Source organism: Haemaphysalis longicornis, unplaced genomic scaffold (genome assembly GCF_048455015.1).
Source record: "Haemaphysalis longicornis isolate Haplotype H1 unplaced genomic scaffold, Haemaphysalis longicornis Haplotype H1 scaffold_9, whole genome shotgun sequence".
NCBI classification, from domain to species: Eukaryota; Metazoa; Arthropoda; class Arachnida; order Ixodida; family Ixodidae; genus Haemaphysalis; species Haemaphysalis longicornis.
The window spans coordinates 73969608-73989560 of NW_027526460.1; the positions used below are offsets into that span (position 1 = coordinate 73969608).

General features: G+C 48.6%; 1 protein-coding gene across 3 annotated transcripts in view; it reads right to left on the reverse strand.

The window, feature by feature from the left end:
- LOC144151564 (neprilysin-4-like) overlaps positions 1–19953 on the reverse strand; it is a 474218-nt gene that overhangs the window by 58795 nt on the left and 395470 nt on the right. Inside the window, exon 2 of one of the 3 annotated variants that reach the window (XM_077682663.1) lies at positions 1458–1559. The exons of the other annotated variants lie outside the window; for them this stretch is intronic. The gene's annotated coding sequence lies outside the window, so the exon portion shown is untranslated. The remainder of the gene's footprint in view (positions 1–1457; positions 1560–19953) is intronic. 3 annotated transcript variants of the gene reach the window in all.

A 19953-nucleotide genomic window follows, 5' to 3' on the forward strand; every position in this document is an offset into this window, starting at 1 on the left:
ATTGACACGTGCAATCGTATTCCATTACTAGTCAATTGCTATGGATGAAAATAAATTTTCGACTTGGTGATAGCCACGCAATAGCCAACAAAGTTGCGTTCCAGATCCATTCGAATACCTCGCCACGGTAACAGTCCAACGCGGCGTTTAGTTACAGTGAACTAGAATAGTTCTGTGTAGTTTTCAAATGGGTTCGCAGTCGCCACTTCTCGCAGCAAGCACAAGCCCTCGTCGATGCAGAACCCTTTTCGCGGTTTGCGCGTCAAACAACAGCCTGAAGCCGCGGCGCTCGTCGCAGGCGTGGCAGCCATCTTGGAATAAGCAAAGTCGTCGCAAGCGCGCGAGATGGCGCCCGCATCTCCCCGCCGCGCTAGTGGAGAGGGCCGCAACGGTCCGCTCAGGCTGCGTTTTAGCGGACCGTGCTTCTCGCTCCGCTAGCCCGCTTAGCCACCGAGAGGAGAGCGCATGCGCACTCGCACTCCCGCTCCGCCTAGCTGCTGAGCGGAGCGTAAAAACACCAAACTAAAACTCTCTATTGTATAAGCAGTTTACACTTTTATTTAGTTTTAGCGTTTTAAGCAGCTTAGGTGACTAGTTGTATAGTGCTCGTGCAGTAAGCGTCCCCCAAATTTTCACTATATCTCACGTCTAGCCATTGCATTTCTTAGACGGAAAAGCGTTCGCAGATGCGTAGTCGTGCTGCTGACCGCCGTGCTTGTTCACCCAGCGCAAAAAAGGGCTTCCTGCTCCCTAGTTTTACATTGTACTGTAAACGTTTCAGTTGATTCTATTTCCTTAGTACCTATATTGGCTTCGCTGACTTCTCCCGCCTTCAAGTGGCCTTTGATTTTTCTACTAGCGTACCAGTCAGCGAAGCGCCGCATGTGAGCTTGTGTGGAGCGACCTGAACTTGGAGCTTGATACAGTACGGTACAAACCAACAAACTACAGAAACGCACATTCTTCCACACAAACGTGTCATGGCTTAGTTTCAACTGAGCGAACGAATTGCGACGACCCGTCGGCGGCCGGCGGACTAAACGCTGGGTCGACTGATTCTGTCGGAAGGTCGGCGAGCCATGCAGTAGCGCAGTCAAGGCCACTCATCTCCTCCTGACATCACACGAAAACGCCGCGGAAAATGGTTGAGGATGCAGAGAGAAGGACAGCATTTTCGAATTGATTTTTCTACTAAATAAATTCGCGTAAACGCACTCGGAGTGGTCGAAACAGGGCCTGTGGACTCCGGACTACAATTTGCGCTAGTAATCCTGCAATGCTCAATAGTCCTTTCAGCGTCCCTTTAAGGCCTTCGCCTTATTAATCTTCCAGCCTACGTCCCTGCAATAGTTTTTGTAGAATTTATTTCCGGACTTAGACCTGGGAGCCCCGAACACTCTGAACGATCTTATTCGAACTGTACGGTGACGCGTTAGCAGTCTCCTGTGAGCACTTACGGTCTTTTTGAGACTCCGGAAAGCGCTGCCCCCTACTTCAGTCGGAGTATGCGAGGCGGTTTGATGCGACGTGCGGCGGGCGGCGGCGACTCTGGACCTCGTCTGAAAGCGAAAACATTGATCAGGGATCGGGAGGCCCACACAAGCAGTTCTTTCAAGGGCGAAAGCGTGCGCTGTTGTGGGCGACCCCTGTAAGCACGCATTCGGTCTGCCATGTTTCCATTTACTTAACTTTGTGTTGCGCCAGCTTGCCAGACTCCGTACGTCCCCGTGTCGGTACGAGAACCCGCCCCTTCCTTCACACCCCGCGCCATCTACCGGTTCGCTTCAACCGCTCATCTTGTTGTAAGCAACCACCCTCACCTTAAAAAGAACCACACCGTTCGACCTCCGTAGCCTAGTGCGCAGAATCGCCGCCTTCAGTGCTAACGGCCTGGGCTACAGCACCACCTGGGCAAACATCTTTGAAAAAGGCGGAATTTCTTTTTTTTTTTCACAGTAAAATGTTATCTTGGCTCAATTCTGTACATTCTTCATGTACCTAAGGGGGGTGTAGTATCGTTTAGGCCGGTCTGTGGGGGCAGCGCGCGCCATATCAACACCTTTAATTTATATTTTGCACCGCACCTTACGTGCCTGCTCCCTCGGAACGGAATATCGCGCTAAACGTGCAAAGCCAGAGCGAATGATGGCCAGCGAGAAAGAGTGCTATTTAGAGAGAGAGAGAGAGAGGGAGTGCTGAGTCTTGCACTTTTGCACCGATGCAAATGATCTGCGGAAAAGTTCGCGGAAAACCAGCTTTGTATACAAAACTGACTTTCTGCAAATATTCGTGTTCTAAACTACACACGTTCGCAAGTGAAAACCTCACAAGATTGCACCTACTGCTGCTGCGCTGTATGAACGCTTTGTTATCGTTAGAAATCACAAAATAAAATAAGACGCTTGATAGCGTCGAACTTCGGGCGCAGCCGAGTTTAGGAAAACAAACTATCTCCTTTGAGCTCATTACGGTGCTTCGGATTGCAATGTGATCGCCGCAAACCCGCTAAGGCGTTGCTGAGCCCAAGGACGCGGGTTCGATTCTCAGCCGCGGAGGCCGCTTTTCTGATGGAGGCGAAAAGCGAAAACACCCGCGCGCGTTCGAGATTTCTCCGCACGTGGAAGATTCCCCTCCCCCACCCCCGGGTGGTCAAGATTAACCCGGAGCTTTCCACTACGGATCGCCTCAACGCCTGAGTAGCGTCGGCGCGTTAAACCTCAGAATCAATTATCAATCAAAATGATCACCGCGTGGGAACGCCTCGAGAGCAGAAAAAAGTCACACTGAGCAGAACAAAATCTAACCTTCTTGAGTTTACACCGGTATCTACGAATAACTTCTACCCACCGACGCAACCAGGAAGGGTCGGGTTTGAGGTAAACAGTTTTTTTTTTCCACTCAACCCACACACGTATAGGCGGACGGGCTGAGTTGAAAAGTCGTCTCGGCGAGTCCGTACGACCCGCACCCGCCGCGGTGGCGCAGCCCAAGCACGCGGGTTCGATTCCCAGCCGCAGCGGCCGCTTTTCAGATGGAGGCGCAAAGCGAAAACACCCGTGTGTTAATATCTCGGCGCTCGTTAAAGATTTCCAGGTGGCCAAAATTAATTCGGAGTATACCACTACGGCGCCCAGGTGCGGTTTCCCAGCGCTAAAGACCACGGTTAATCAATCAATCAATCAATCAATTGTTCAACCCACAGGCACGGGGGTGACTCAATCGTCGAGCTGAGTCGGCAGGCCGTGAGGACAGAGTAGGTTCCCTTCCGCGAACCCCGCACCTGAGCGCCTCTCACGTCAATTCCTTTGATGAAGCTTAACCTGTCAGGCAACTGAATCGGTGCTCGTCGAGCCCATGTATGCGGGGTAAGGCCCCGCCAAGTCACTGGCCGAGTTGCGCGAGCGCGAGTGACAAACTAACGCAGGAGTATTTACCCTAGTCGAGTCGCGGCTTGATTCCTTGCGCTTCTTACGCTCGACCATGGTCGCGTTGAGGTGGCGAGATGGCGAACGCAGAGGTAGCGGGGCCGATGGGGACCTCGAACAGTGGCTGGTGCGTGGCACGCGCGCAGAGAAGCCGGCCGCGTGAGGTCCTTCTCTTTCTCCTCTTTCCTTCCTCAGTCGCAGGAGGCTATGGCTCACTCCTGCCCTTCTTTTGTGGGATGATGATGATAATAATGGTGATGGAACACCCAAAAATGGCGTGTACCCAAACAGAGGGAATAGTCATGGAGTTTCATACTAATATATACCAGAGGGAAATCTGTCCCTGCAGTCGCGGGCCGCCGTGGATGGCGCCATTGCCGCTAGCGACGTTCCTCGCCTACTTGGCTCAGCTAGCCAGATGGCTTCTTTTTTGTCTCGAAGCCACAATTCATGAAAAGGGGTAACATCTTCTCCTTGTTGGTCGTGGATGAAGCTTCTAAACAATCACTGACAAATTATTCTTTTTGGAGGTTCAATTTCATAACGACAACACAAATTTGATGAAGCTTCTGCAGTAATAATGTTGCTTTTTGCAGCTAGAGCTACGTTTTCAGCCTGTTCATGAGCCATGCCAAGGACAAGTGGAACGTGCCTGCCCGGTACACGACGGAACGCTCGCTGAAGCGCGGCTCCCCTAGGCAGTGGCGCCAGATTTCCCTCTAGTGTATATTAGTATGAAACTATATGTGAATAGCCAAGAAGAATTTGGGCCGCAGTGCCCCCTTTTCTTCCTGCTCTATCCTTGTTCAGTGCTGCTTTTCTCTTGTTGAGTGATGATGATAATGATGATGAGCCGCACAATAAAGGGCATGCCCTTAAGGATTTGCCAAGAAGAATTGGGTCGTGACGCTTCCTTTCCTTCCTCTTCTGTCCTTGTTCAGTCCTGCGTATAGTCCCTAGAAATCTGGCTAGTCTGCCGTCCGAGGCCTCCTTCAGGGTCGCTTTTGTGATAAAAGCCGCGGGCAGGTAGCATACCGGTCGATCGCAGCGCCCTCTCAGTGTACTGGCTCTTTTTGATACATTTTAAAACCTAAATTGTTGTTTTATATCTTTTTATAACATTGTTATTTCTTTTAATCATATTTCGTGTATGAATAAGTTTATTTAGCAATTTTTAAAACTGTCAACAGTACTGTGCTCGCCTCCGATCGTCTGCTCAACGCATAGTGCAGACCAGAGTTACCGGATTTACCAGTTGCGGAACTCCTCATAGACCCCATGTATCAACAACTGGCCTTCGGTTGGCCCCCTTGTTCTGGGGCAAGCACGGGGCAAGTTGACTAGCCTGTCTCCTGTCGGCAGAAAGTTGAAGTAGTACTCAGGGGCCTGCGGCTGCTTCTGTAAGTCTAAAAAAACTGTAAAAACAGAAGTAAATCTTACATAATTGATATCTTCTAATTTAAAAAGCAAGCTTTATTTTACAAAAATATGGTGATTAAGTGATAGTTTTCGGAAGTTCAGTTTTTGTCCCGTAGGGGAGCGAGTTTCAGTTTTTGTTCACTAGGGGCACACCAGTACACTTTCCCCTCTGTCGAGGGGACGAAAAGAAGTTTAGAATGCTGGTGAACGAAAAGCAGACGGGAATATTGCCTAGGACAGTTACCACCTGTAACAGAAAAAAAAGTATTTTCTGCCTCATAAGCTTTTTGTGCCTGCCCTAAGCAGCACTAGTATTAAACCAAGAGTATAAAACACAGGTATATTAGTCTTTTTTGGTAAGACAAAGGGGAAACCAATAGCAATCATCGATCATCATCATCACTCTCAGCTTCAATGGAGCAGAAGGGGCCCGCACCCCCCGGATGCTGAAGGGTACTTTCGCAACTGGTATATATTAAAGAACTTATCTATTCCACCCCACCCCCCCCCCTACAAAAAAAAAGTGAATCCTACATACAAAGAGGGAAGGAGACTAGCAAGGACAAGATACAGTAGGAAGACCTACGGCAAACGCCCGGACGCAGTCTATACAGAATCGGCAACCAACCGCCGCGAAAACGCTTCAGCGGTGGCAGTCAACTGCGGAGGAACAACCCTACACTTCCTAATGAGCAACAAACAGGACATACAAGAAGCCGAAACCACCGCCATCCTAATGGCCATAAGGTGGGGCGAGCACAAAAACAAAAAGATCACCATAATTACTGACTCCACGAGGGCAATTCAAAAACCTAATTTGCGGAATAATTCCTAAAACAACAAAGAATATAATGCCTCCAACACCAAGAGGCAAACACAAAATAATATGAACCCGGGCCCTGAAGAACGCCATAAATGCCATCATCTGCCCGACCATATGGCCACAGAATAACTACAACACATCCCTAGAGTCACGGGAAGCGGCACTGTCCAGCTCGGGCCTCTCTAGTCAGTGAGAACTGCTGAAAAGAGCCAAGTTAGGGGCCTTCGCAACTGGAGTCCTGGAAATAGGTTTCCACCCTCAACTCTAGTCCTTTCCCCTCCACCTTTGTTGTGAATAAATGTTTACTACTACTACTACTCTACACTCTTAGGCAAAAAGGACTAAAATAGGGACTAAAATACAGCCGTTAGTCTTCGTGGGTGACCGTTCATCTTCAAGGGGAGTATCTGCAGCAGAGTACGTGCCGTGTGCATAAATGCGGAATAACTGTTCGTCCCCGCAGATCTATAAGGAGTAACAGGAAGACGAAACCCATGCAGTTAGTCTCTTTGCTGCATCGTTAATTCCCTAATGGCGTCGTCATTGCCCTTTTGCGCATATGTCTGCGAACAGTTTTGCATTTCCAAAACACAAGCCATTGCAGTCAGTGGGTCCTTTAGATGGTGCCACGGGAGAAAATATTGATGTTAATTACAAGAAAATCGCCAAGGGTTAGTAGAGCGGCGGGTAATGGCAAGGAGCGGCGAAGCGTGATTGCCAGACACTTCTCGGTGATGTTATGTTGATACGCTGTGTTTCATACGATTCATGCGAGGTAATAACGTCCAGTGAAAGATTTCAAGCGCGTCAACAGTCACGAAAATTATTTACAATAGCAAACGTTGATTCCTAAGCGCAATGAATATGTATATGTTTAACAGACGAGAAAAAACGCAGTAGGTGCTGATGACAACTGCAAAATAAAAATGCTCGCTACAAGTAAGCGTCTCGAAGTAATCTTTTGCACTCGGAACATAATTGCCTTGTGCACCAAAGCCATGACAATGCTGCAACTGCTGTAACACCCGGTTGCATTTCCCAGTCGCAATCGTCTAGCGACGCGAACTTGAATTCAGGCTAAGGAACACCGAATTTGGTTTCGCCGATGCAGGAAAATATGGTCCGTTTCCCTATACTGACAATCACACAGGCGACCGCTTTCACACACGATACCTAGAGTACTTAACATATGTATCGAACACTAAGAAAACACTTAGCTTGCGCTAATTTGTGCGGAAACACATGCGTTGTCCGATCGCCCAGCTACCTATGCCAACCAGGCGACGACGAGTTGATTGTTATTTACGAGAAAAAACTATGGTTGTAGGGCTCTACTTCCAATCGAACTGAGCATTGGTCCCTAACCCTAGCAAAGCGCTACGCGCAAGGCGCAAAACGCGGTCACGTTCGCTTGCACGGATAGAAATTCGGGCACCAGTTGCAATGGGTCTGTTGCGTTATGCACAGAACTACACGCTGTACGCTTCAATATTATCTACCACAGCTACTACCCGGCGGCATGGCCCAGCGGAAAGCGCGTCGGGTTCCTTGTGTATGTTTCCGGGCGTCGGGGGGGTTCGATCCCTGACGGTGCCGGAGCTTTTTTTCTTTATTCTGCACTCTCAGCAGTTCGTCTCTGGGGAGTATCGGAACAGACCATCCGGGGTGGGGGACTAACCGTTCGTCCCCTCGCAGTTAGTTCCCAAAGGGACTAATGATTGTGGCAGAGGCAGTTAGTCCCCCAAGGACGAACTGTTAGTCATTTTTGCCTAAGAGTGTACTACTACTACTACTACTGCTACTGCTACTACTACTACTACTGCTGCTACTACTACTACTACTACTACTACTACTACTACTACTACTAAAGCTTCCCATCAAAAAGGAAAATCCCCAGATGCAAGAAATGTACTTTGGAAACGGTTAATGCAAAGTGGAGTGTTAAGAAGTCGAAGAGAGAAAATTGAACCCAGAAAAGGCGGAAGTGAGGAAGATGAAAGTTCCAGAATGACATGCTTAAAAGAAGACCGGAAATTCCAATGTTTGATGAAAAAATAAAGCGTGGAAATGACATAAACAGGACAAACAAAGCCTTGGTCGTTGTAATGAACATATCAACAGGTAAAACCACATATCCACGCGCATGGGTCGTGGGCTGTTTGGTGTTGTTTACCTGGAATCCTGAATTGGTTGAATTCAAATTTTTCTTTGTCAATCCCTTGAGTGGCTGCATGCTTTTTGTGGAGTTCAACTTTATTACTATCACCGTCACCCAACAAGAGTAGGGCCGAACCTGGCAACAGAAGTGCCGACACTTTTCTTGGCCAATTTTCCTGAGAGGGTATGCGCCTATGTTATGCGATTCATCATTATTATAACCTTCATCCATGGACACTTGCCGCCCACCCTCCCGCCAAGCAACACCAGCACAATTTCCCCTTCCCCCAGCCTTCATTCTCTCCCCTCGAATGCACCCTCAAGTTTGCACCCCTGAAGACAGTATCCTGGCACCGCATATACCATCATCCAACAAGGGAAAGGCAGGTCTGAACAAGGACAGAAGAGGCAGAAAAAGGGGGGGGGGGGGGGAGGGGGGGCGTCACGACCCAATCTTTATGCCAATCCCTCTGGGTGGGTATGCGACTTTTTAGGGCGCAGTTCTCTGGCAGCCGTTTTAAGGGCTTCGCAGAGTAGGCGTCCTCGCAATTGAGTGACCTAACGCCGCAGCGACGGCATTAAGAAAACAGAGAGGAGCGTCTGGCGAAGGGTGAGGGCGGAACGCGCGGCTATGGCTCTCTCACTGTCTCCCCCACCCTCTGGTTTCACGCCATGATGATAATTAAGAAGAAGAAGAAGATGATGATGATGATTCTGACGACGATTATGATGAGGATGATTGTGATGATGATTAAGGAGCGCGCGAAAAACAGAACATATATCCGCCACCGCGCCCTCTCAGCGTGCTCGCTGCGTTTGCCGTTGAGGCATTTTTAAGAACTAAATGGCCGTTCTAACACCTTTGTCATGCAAAATAAATTATTCGCTTTTTTTTTCTTGCCTGAGTAATTTGTTTATGAATTAAAAGGGAAAGCGTCGTCTCCTAGCACGCCGCGTTTAGCTGCGGTCGTCGTCGTCATCATCGTCGTCGTAGCAGTAGTAGTAGTTGGAAAAGGTTCATTCAGAAAAAGGGAGAGGGGAGGGGGAGAGAAAGAGTTAGGAGCGGTGGGTGGCCATCCTATTCCGGTAGGCCGCGCACGGTCGCCGCCGCCTTCGCCCGAGAGATCGGTGCTTTCTGGTGCTCGAGCTGGCAACTGCGCCACGCGCTCTCCCATCGCTCTACAGAAGGGGGATCGGGTGGTTGGGGTTCAGTGGGCACATCCAGACAATGTGCAGGGTCGTGCTGGGAGTGTCGCAGCGTGTTCAGTTGGGTGCATAGCAGGTGGGGGAGATGCGGCGGAGGGCGACGTTATTGTGGTATGTGTGAGTTTGAAGTCTTCGCCAGATGCGGACGTCGGAAACGGACAGGGTGGAAAGGGAAGGGGTAGAGTTAAGGGTGGAATCTTATTTCCAGGACTCCAGTAGCGAAAGCCCCTAACTTGCCTCTCTCCAGCAGTTCTCGCTGACTGGCGAGTCCCGAGCTGGACAGTGCCGCTTCCCAGGACTTTAGTGATGTGTTGTAGTTCTGTTCCACACGGTGTGAAAAAGGTCTGCCTCCTGATGGCATGTACGGCGTCCTTCGTTGTACTTATCCGGAAACACTAGAACTAATCTGGACTTATGTGGGTAGGTGCAGTAAACGCTCGTTAATTAGAACTCGAAGGGGACCATACATTTGTTCGAATTAAGCGGAGCTCGAATTAACGAGCTTTTACTGTATTGGCCTGGATTTTCCCAAAGTTTCTGACGGCCTCCGCGTCTAGTAGAACGTGAGGTGTCGGCATTGTCTTTCTAGTTAGTCTGTACAACTGGAGTCGGTCAGCGGCCGCACTGTATGCAGAAAGGGCGCTTGAATGCTCGAACTCCCCGCGGGTTATTATTTGCCTCGCGAGGTAGTCTGCTTTTTCGTTTCCTTGCAGTCCCTGACGGGCCGGGGGGGTCCATATTATTCTGTGTTTGCCTCTTGGTGTGGAAGGAACTGTATTCTTTGTTGTTCTAGGAATAATTCCTCAAATTACCTTTTAAAAGGCAACGGTGTTGCCGATACCGTGCGTGGGTATACGCCACGAAGAGATATGGGAAGACCAACAGTTTCGTCGAGCTCCTAGGGCAGCAAGCTACGGGCGTTCTAACTGCTTGTAACTGTGCTTTCTGGATTCCTGATGTTAATCATGGCTGCTATGGTGATTTGAAGTGCTCGTAATTGACGAGCTAATAGTTACGATGATAATGAGGATTGCTGAGTTCCCCATATAGATTGTGAAGACCGATCAAGAAGCGGCACTTTGAAGAGTACCATCAGGCAAAATAAAATATAAACGGTTGTTGCATCGGTACAGTAGAGTACCATGAATACAAGTAGACCACTCGCCCCAAGAGAAGTTGCTTATTAACGCAACAAACATCAAAAGCGTAAAACCAGTCAGAGAATCCTTCTATAAACATTTCCGCACTACAGTCTGGGACGTCACGAACCCTGAATGGCGAAGCGTGCGATTGATCGAGCTTGCCTAAGAATGTTTCTGACGCAAACACTGAGGCAGGGACGAGTAAATGTAAAATATATCTGTGCGGGAGCTTTTTTTGGTAAGGGGTTTTTGTTATAAGACAGAAAAGATGCCCCTGCAGCGGCAGTAGACTTTGTTTCCGTTTCGATGTGGCTCAAACGTTGTGATTTTGCGTTTAAGCGCAGTCAAAAGATCCCTGCGAGTGGACGCGACATCTTACCGTACGTACTTACCACCAGTGGATATATGTGCACGAGCGAGAGGCAAAATCAGAGATTACCCGCCGCAAAGGCCGAGTGGCTAAGGCGTTTTGCTGCCGAACCCAAGTCGCGGTTTCTATCCCGGCCACGGTTGCTGTTTTCCTGACAGATGAGAAAAGCTAAAACGCCTGTAAGTCGAGATGTCGGCGCACATTGAAGATTCCCGGGTGGGCGAGATTAAGCCGGAGCACTCCCCTACGGCGCTCCTCATAGCCCAGGTGTCACTCCGGCGCGTTAAACCCTTCAGTGAATGAATGAATGAATGAATGAATGAATGAATGAATGAATCAATCAATCAATCAATCAATCAATCAATCATAATACGAGATATTTAGCGCAATCGCCCTGATATGAGACGGCCGTCAACGGCAATGGTCAACGGTGCGTGTATCTTCTGCACCTGCTGCCAGGCGGCAGCACTTCACGGAAATACTCGGCTCGGAACGCGTAGGGCAGGGGCGTTGCTTGATAGCCGGTTAGAAACACCGCCACGCCAAGATGGCGTCCAAAAAATAAATAAATAAATAAATAAATAAATAAATAAATAAATAAATAAATAAAACGCGGACGATTACGATATACCGTAATGCGGAATTTGTGCGCCGCTCGAACTGCAGTCTTCTCGGTCACGGCGCATATATCTGCTGCCTCAGCGACTCGAAGCGGCGCGCGCTACTCTGCCGTTATTTCGAAGCGCGTCACCGCCACCGAGCATGTTGTAAATCGTGTTTGTACCTCCCGCGCAAATGCACGTGATTCGGTCGAGCCACGCAACCAGGAGGAGCACACATCCACCGGTCGCCTCACCCGTTGTTCAGCTTTCACTCGTGAGTGCGCCTCGGGATGCGAACTTCGTCTCGGGATGTGAACGCAAATCATCGTCGAGCGCACGACGGCAGGCGCTGCTACGGCGTCATGTCGCAGCGCGTCGCCACCGCCCAGCAGTCTCACTGCCTCCCTCACACACTGGGCCTCTTCGATTATCAGTCCCGGATCGTCCGCGGACTGCCCGAGACGCGATCCAGCGCTCGATTTTCCCATGTATTCCTATGGGGCTCCCGGTCCGAACGCAGTCCTCGGACTGCCCGCGGACCGTCCAGGACTGGTAAATCGAGGAGGCCCACTTCCGCCATGCGTCGCCGGCGAGGAGCGTTTCGTGCAGGCTCAGCATACTGCTCCCCATCACACCATCACCACACTTTCCTCCGCGGTTGTCTTTCTTTCGGTCTTCGTTTGCTCGGTTACGACGCCGATGTCGAACCACAGAAATGGCCTCCAAAGAGCCGCGCACGAAAATGCACTTTTCAATTGGCTTTTAATTTTTGTGACCAACAGGAAGCCAGTCACAAGACTGTCAGGAAAATGGGGACAACCGAATAATTAAAGCCGCGAATACGTCCCAAGGCTCTGCTTTGTGACGTGCTCCTTAAAGGGGCCATGGAGAGAAAATACATGTGTGGTTCACTAGAAAGCCTGATTTGTCCCAATAACGATGATACCAATTTCATCGCAAGTTTAGAATCAAAATGCAGAAAACATGTGAAGCAGTGGCGACTGTCTGGCCAATTTCCGGCGATTTTTCTTTGACGTCACAGATACTTGCTTGTGCGATTGTCGGCCCCCGAACTAACCCGGCGCTAAGACACGTGACATGACGGTTGTAGTGGGGTCCTCTAGTTCCATTTGACCGCATCACATGAAGGCTAACGTGTAGTTAACACACTGTACATAATGCTTTTAGAGCTGGCTCATGTGACGTCACTCCGGCCCATAACACGTCACTGTAGCGCGAAATTTCAATTTTTTTTTTGTGCTTCTTGCGTTTGTTACGGTTGAAAAACGTCTTTCGTGGCTGGAAAGAAGCTGAGTAGGATACGGAAGCCTAGTTCTTTCGAATTAAAGAAAGTTGTATTGTGACTTCGTGGCCCTTTTAACAGCACGAAAAAAATGAAAGAAAAAGAGCAGAGCGCAGGGCCCGCATGAAGTATTTAAACCTGGACAAAGAAGATATTTTTTGGTCGCCGAACAAAAGCTGTGACAGCTACGAAATGTATGATCTTCCAGATAAAACCAAAACGTTATTAAGCCTCTATTGCCCCTTTAAGAACTAGCTTTTCCCACGTTTCAAGCAACAATTGCCCTATCACGACGGACCGCGTCCGCGTTTTGTTGGGTGCACATTTTACAGTAAATCTCAACACAGAGCAAAGTAAAAACAAATGTGTTTTCGGAGTCTGAAGCCCGATCGAGTTCTTGTGGAATATTCAAGCGTCGCTTTAACGCCCGTGCTCCAAAGGAACGCGATCCCAGCTACCTAGAAAACAGCAACCCGGCGCTGGCCAGCCTAGAAGTTATCTTGGAAAGTAAAGCAAGCGCAGGAAAAAGAGAACGCTGAACGGGCGTTCCCCAGCACGGCTGTTCCGTTACCCAACCCGCTTTACGCTGCCCGCTCCGCAGACCGGGGCGTGTGCAATGGGGCAGGTATTTGGCACCCTGGCCGCGGCTCGGCGCGCATCGTGGTTTGTTTATGGCCCCACAGGTGAGGAAGGCATCCGCTCAGGTGGCGCGGATCGTGTAGGCTGTATAGCTTCCTCGGCGGCCGCCGCCTAATTGAAAAGCTCTTCACGTCGGCTCACGTGGCCCACTCGAAAGACGCGCGCACTCCCGCATGCGTGGTGAGGCGTCTGCAACGAGAGTACGTCGGACGGGGCCTCAAGGCGGCTCGGCCTGTAGCCCGCGTAATTTGAGCCTTCCGGGCAACCGTGGGCAAAAAGCGCTTTTCCGCGCTCGCTCTGGCATATGCCACCGAACAGATGGGGAGCGTGGATGCGGGCGTTTTTGGCCGGCCTTCCGCGACGACGTGACATGCGCCGTTAAAACTCGCCTCCGCGATCATTTTCCGGTGTAATAGTGACCTGTTATTGAACCGTGACCTCTTCTACCGGGTTGTGCAGGGCACTCGCGGCGGGAGGTTATTACCGCTCACTGCGCGTGATAGGTTTTAAGGATGCTCGTGAAAAACGCCTTTTTATGCGGAAGTGCGTGCAGGCTTGCGAAACATATAGGTCAACAGTAGGCCCTGTACTTGGAATAAAAATACCCTTATACGTTGTCAACGTGTATCGAATACTTCGTAAGATGTGACCCCTAAGGATCAAAGAGGCCCGGCTGCTCTAACAATTGCTTCTCTATGGCCACATTCAATGGGAGACACGCATCGAAGCGAATTTAGGCAATTAAAAAGTAACTAAGCTTTTAACTTATAGCAAAAAAATAGCTTTGAACACGCCCGTTATTCGCTAGAACAACTGCTAAAAGGAACCCACTGTTTCGCCTCGGTAACCTACATGTAGAGTACGAGTTCTCATTCTAAACGCCTGGATTCCAGCCGCAGCAATTACATCAATGTCTTGCCGAGTCCAGTTATGTTTTTAATTGTAAAAAATGCTCTCTTTGAACAATTATCCGTATTGCGATCGTAAATACGGGTGATTTGGTACCTTCAGGCCAGTTTTATTGCGGGACGCAGCCCATGACATTTATTTAACGTTCTCATCGCGCTGGAAGTACCGGCCTTGTAAACATGAAAATAGAATGTCACGTCCGGAGAGTCAGCAGCCCCTGCTCGTGTTCAAATATGCAAACATGATATATACCCACGCTTTCGACTACTTTTTTTCGTTTGGAAGCGCGAAGTATAAGAGGTACTGTGCAGAATACCATGGGAGAAAACCATTGGGGAGAAACCGTAGTCTACATCTATCCCTGCAGGGTGCTAGCATGCGGTTAGCCTGAAACGTTCTTCACTCTTCTCATTTATCGCTAATTTCCACATTCTTCGTTCGAATTTTTAACTTCAACTTGAAGTTTAACGTACCATGCATCAAATGTCTCGATGGCCGTATGACATGGCTTCCAGGACGTATGCGCCCCAAGAAGCCAAGAAGAGAAGGCAAACCATCTTCTGACTGTGGACGCAAAGCGAGATTTGTTACAACGTTGCATTGCTGCTGAGTTTGAACACAGTTTGGTGCTACCTGGGGTTCTATATTTCCCCCTGTACACGCGCATTGGTGTTACGCCATGGAGGGTCTTTGGAGCAGGCAATAGGGAGTCTATACGAATTGGCCTTGGTTGGCCGTCTGCCCCTGGCAATTAAATGACGACTGCAGCGTTGGCTGAATAGCCTTTGCTGCTTCACGCTTTAGAGCGGTTCCTTAAGTGACGCGAAAGAGAGGACTCGCTCTTCAGATGGTTGCTTTTGCTCCAAACCCCTCTGAGCAAATTGCCACTCCATCGCTCAATTTAATGCGGCACACAGTATGAGGTGTAAAGTTTTCAAAAACACGTCTTTTTTTGCGGAGCCTCACAGTGTGCTTGCACTGGCATGCGTACAGGGACCTTGGTGATGAAGTCTGTTCAGTGGGTTTTGTCGTTTTTGCAGTGCAGAATTGAGGCGGCGTTGTGTGAACTGCCGGGACACCACCTACCCACGTGATTACCTCGCATATTTGTACCACGCCGCGACTGGATGGAGGGTCGCGCAACACCTTCCGTTACGTTGCGGATACCGCGTGTAGCAGCCGCGATGCGCACATCCCGGTCTCAATGCCAGGCTACTGGGTCATGCCGTGGTGTATCCCTCGCGCGATAGTATACTGGGCGCTGACATTATGGAACTCGAAAATTTGATTTCATAGCTCACTTCACCATACTCACTTTCCAGTGTACCGCTCATCCGTTTCCTGTTTGTCCCCTACTCAGCTCCTGTCGGAAGGCGGACTGTCCTTCAGGAAGGGAAACCTCTGCGGGGCGGCCAGGAAACCGGGCTGTGCCATACATGTCGGGCAAGGCGGACAGACGCCCCGTGCGAAGTATAAATGTCTTCGAAAATAAAATGGCGCAGCTAGCACTAGTGGTGCAAGGGTGGAGAAACGGCAGAGCTATGGCCGTCCCTCTCCCTTCGTCGGAGACCCGACTGCTGCACCTGAAATGGATTTCCGAATTTACAGCTGAAATTTCTCTGTGACTGGCTGGCCCCAATGGTTTTGTCCGCAGCCTTTCACATTGCTCCCAAAGTGGACCGTGTGAGCACGCTCTATTAGAAACCGCGGTAGCCGGCTTCGCGAACGTGACGTCTGCAGCGCCAACTCGGCTTACGTGCTCCCCACTTCAGGCGCGAACGCGCGTGAACTGTCGAGCAGAGGAGCATGCGAGAGATCACGCCAGGAACGCTGGGCAGTGTTCTCGAAGGTCCAGTTGGCCGACGCCCCACACTCCTCCCAAGGAGCGCGCTCACGTGCGCTCGGTATTTTTCTTTGGCATTTTTTTTCGGGTAACTCTGGATTGCCCAACTAAAAGCTTAAACAGCCATACTGTTAAAAAAGCCAAACGTTCTTCCGGGTGTCCTGTGGTGGCCGACGAAAAATTGCCAGCAGCGAGAATCTACGCCTCACTGACAGCTTGCAGAGTTGCTGTATGAAACTCCTCCACTAATTTACACTTCAACGCGCGGCTGTAATTTCAGACTCCTCGATTCCCCTTCCCCCTCCATCGCCTTAATTTGTTCCCACCGAAAGAGTCAGTTACGTGCCTTAGTATTCTACTAACTTACCACACCTTGAAGAAGCTACCATAGCATTGGCGGCTCCTGGACCTTCGTGTTCCGCAAGGAGCGGCGCTTAGCGTATAACTTTAATGGAAACGCGCACAACCGCGGAACCAAGTCAACACTCCACTCGAGATTTTACCGGAGAAAGAAGGCAAAAATAACAATGCGTTGCAACGAAGCGAGACACAAAAGAAAAACGGAACCCCGAGGGCAACGCGTCCCGGCGTCTATTGTTTCTGCGAAAGCACACTAATGGTTCTCGCTGCGCTTGGATGTTAAAACCGGCGAGGCTGAATTTTGTTTTTCGTCTTTCTCTCTCTGGTATTCGTCCGGGTAGCGGCCGGGCATGTTTTGATTTCTCCACTGGAATGGCGTGAGGGCGTCGGATGTATGCTAATCGAGCGCTGCGCTCTGAATAACAACGGCTCCAAATGGTTTCGAGCCGCGGCCAAAGTGAAGAGGAAAGTTTAGGAAAGAAAGATTAACGGTGCTCTCAAAACGTGAAATGACTTTGGAGAGGAGCCCGTATTTAGCGCTCACATAGAAGCTGCGCGGCTTCATTTTCGTTTTCTTGTTTTAAAAACAAAGACCTCGTATCCGCCGCACAGCCGAGAGGTCAGACCAGATATCTATTTAGCTCGAAATTGAAACAGCGGTTTTCTATTGGATTCAATTTGAGTTTGCGGTTTGAAAGGTCACAGCTACAGCTGGTCGGTGAGCGCGCGCTAGGGATTAATTTAGACTGTCGAGGTCTTTTTCGTGTTCCGAATTTCTGCACACACGGCGGTTGTATTCCTCTCTAAACAGAACTGGAGCCTTCGCGCACGTGCGCGCTCTATTCCATTAATCTTTGTGTTGTGTTGTGTTTTATGGCACATAAGCAACTTAGGCTATCATGCGCCAAACAGAAGGTTTTGTGTATTTTGTGGATAATAACGGTTACATCACGTTACAGCTTTACAGCTTGCTTAGAATCCCTGCTTCCTTGATAAAACTAAAAACGGAGGAAATTTTAACAAGTGCGTTTTCTCCTAAAAGTAGACTGGGGTGAAATGGAATGTGTTCGTCGTAGAACAGCCTAAAATGCTTTTTTCTCAGGACCTCAAATTTCGTACATGAGAGTAACATGTGGTTTACTGTTAGCTCTTGGTCGCATTCCTCACATCTCGGTTTATCTTCTTTCATTAGAAGGAAGTTATGTGTCAGGTGTGAATGTCCGATGCGGAGACGACATAAAATGACTTCTGTGTAGCGCTCCTCATGTTTGCTTGATACCCACTCTGCTATAGTGGGTTTAACTATGTGAAGTTTGTTGTCTGTTTCGTTATCCCATGAGGACTGCCATGTTTCTCTGAGTTTACTCCGTATAAATTTCATACAGTCGCTATGAGGAATATGTACTTGTGTTACTGTTTTACTACCAGCCTGCGCAGCACATGCATCGGCTCTCTCATTACCATTGATCCCAACATGGCTAGGAACCCAGCACAACTTAATTTCCTGTCCCTGTGTTTTTGCTGTCACTAAATTGTGTATTATGTCTCCTATTATGGGTTGAGCTGCATTTTTGTAATGTAGGGCTGTGATCGCGCTGAGCGAGTCTGTGTAGATAACACTTTTCGGAATGCTTTCCTTCCTTATTCTTTCCACAGCAACAGCAATTGCATAAGACTCCGCTGTGAAAACCGAGGCGCACTGAGGTAGTCTGATCACCTTCTCCCATTTACCTTGTATTATTGCACTCCCAGCATAGCATGCTGTTTTGGAACCGTCTGTGTAAAATGAGGTGTAGCCTTTGTATTTTTCGTTTAGTGCCAAAAACTCCTGTAATATGTGTTCACGCGGTGTTTTCTTTTTTTGAAAGTGTGTCAGTGTAAAATCGCACACAGCAGGGAATGTATACCAAGGTGGTAGTTGTTTTGTTCTATGGGCAGTCCCAGGTAATGTGTCCAGCATACCAAGTTCTTGGCATTTCTCTTCAAACCGAAGGAGCAACGGTCTAATAGCTTGGGGTTTGTTATTAAACAGTGTCCTAGATGGGCATTTCGTGACTATGGGATAGCACAGATGTTTCGGTAGTGAGCGGATCTTTAGGATGTATGAGCACGTGAGCATGAGTCTTCTGTATGTAAGTGGCGGTTCATTGGTTTCAACATAAAGACTGCTAATGGGTGATGTCCTATATGCACCAGACGAGAGTCGTAAACCTAAATTATGTACGGGATCCAGTCGTTTTAAGTAGGACTGCCTTGCTGAGCCATACACAATGCAACCATAGTCTAAGCAAGAGCGTACAACGGAGCGATAAACTTGTAGGAGGCATGACCTGTCGGAACCCCAGTGTTTACGAGACAGAACCTTAAGTATATTTAGAGCCCCGGATGCTTTCTTTTTCAAGATATTGATGTGAGGCAGGAAAGTGAGTTTTTTGTCAAATGTTACGCCGAGAAATTTGTGTTCATTTTGTATGGGCAAATTTATTTCTTTTAGGTGTAGGGTGGGGTCTGTCTGCAGGCCTCGTTTGAGTGAGAAAAGAATGGCGACTGTTTTGTGTGGTGAAAACTGGAAACCATTTCTGTCTGCCCATGTTGTCAGTTTATTTATGGTCAACTGTACTTGTCTCTCGCATGTCGTTACATTGGACGATGTGCAAGCTATTTGAAGGTCATCAACATAAACAGAATACATAATCGACCTTGGAATTATTTTTGATATGGAGTTCATTTTGACAACAAACAATGTTGTGCTAAGAATACAGCCCTGAGGGACCCCGTTCTCCTGTACGAAATTCCTCGACAGGGTTGAGCCCAGGCGCACTTGAAATGAACGATTTGTCAAGAAATCATTCAGGCAGTTCAGCATTCTTCCACGTATGCCTAATTCTACTAAATCCCGCATTATTCCAAACCTCCATGTAGTGTCATAGGCCTTCTCGAGATCAAAAAAGACAGCAAGACAGTGTTGTTTGTGTATAAATGCTTCTCGTACGGCATTTTCAAGGCGGACAAGATGGTCAGTTGTTGAGCATGCTTTTTTGAAGCCGCACTGGTGAATGTCTATAAGTTCATTTGATTGTAGGACAAAATTTAACCTGGTATTCACAACTAGTTCAAAAGTTTTGGCCAGACAGCTCGTAAGGGCTATTGGTCTATAACTACTAGGGGAGGTTGGCGGCTTTCCGGGTTTTAAGAATGCTACAATAAAAGCTTTTTTCCAAGCTCCCGGCATTTTTCCCGATACCCAAATTTTGTTAAAAAACTTCAGGAGTGCTTCTACAGCAGGACCAGACAGATGAGCGAGCATTTCGTAATGTATATCATCTGGACCGGGGGCGGTCTGCTTACCAGCCAAAAGAGCTCTCTTTAATTCTTGGAGTGTAATTAAACTGTTGTACGTTTCGTTTGTGCCACCAAATGTTGGAAGTCGTTGTTTCTCAGCTGTGTTTTTATACTTTAAGAAAGCTTGTGTGTAGTGTGCGGAACTTGATACTTTGGCAAAGTGTTCACCCAGTATATCTGCCTGTTCTTCTATGCTTGTTTGCACATCTGGTGCTGTTAAAAGGGGAAGTGTGTAGGGGGAGTACGTCCCGTTTAGCTTATGAATTTGCTCCCATACCTTCTTTGATGTTACGGAGCTGTTTATGGACGAGACATAATTTTGCCATGAGGCTCTCTCAGCTTTTCGGCGAATGTACCTTGCTTTAGCTCTTACCTTTTTAAAATTTATTAAATTTTCCTGGGTTGGGTACCTT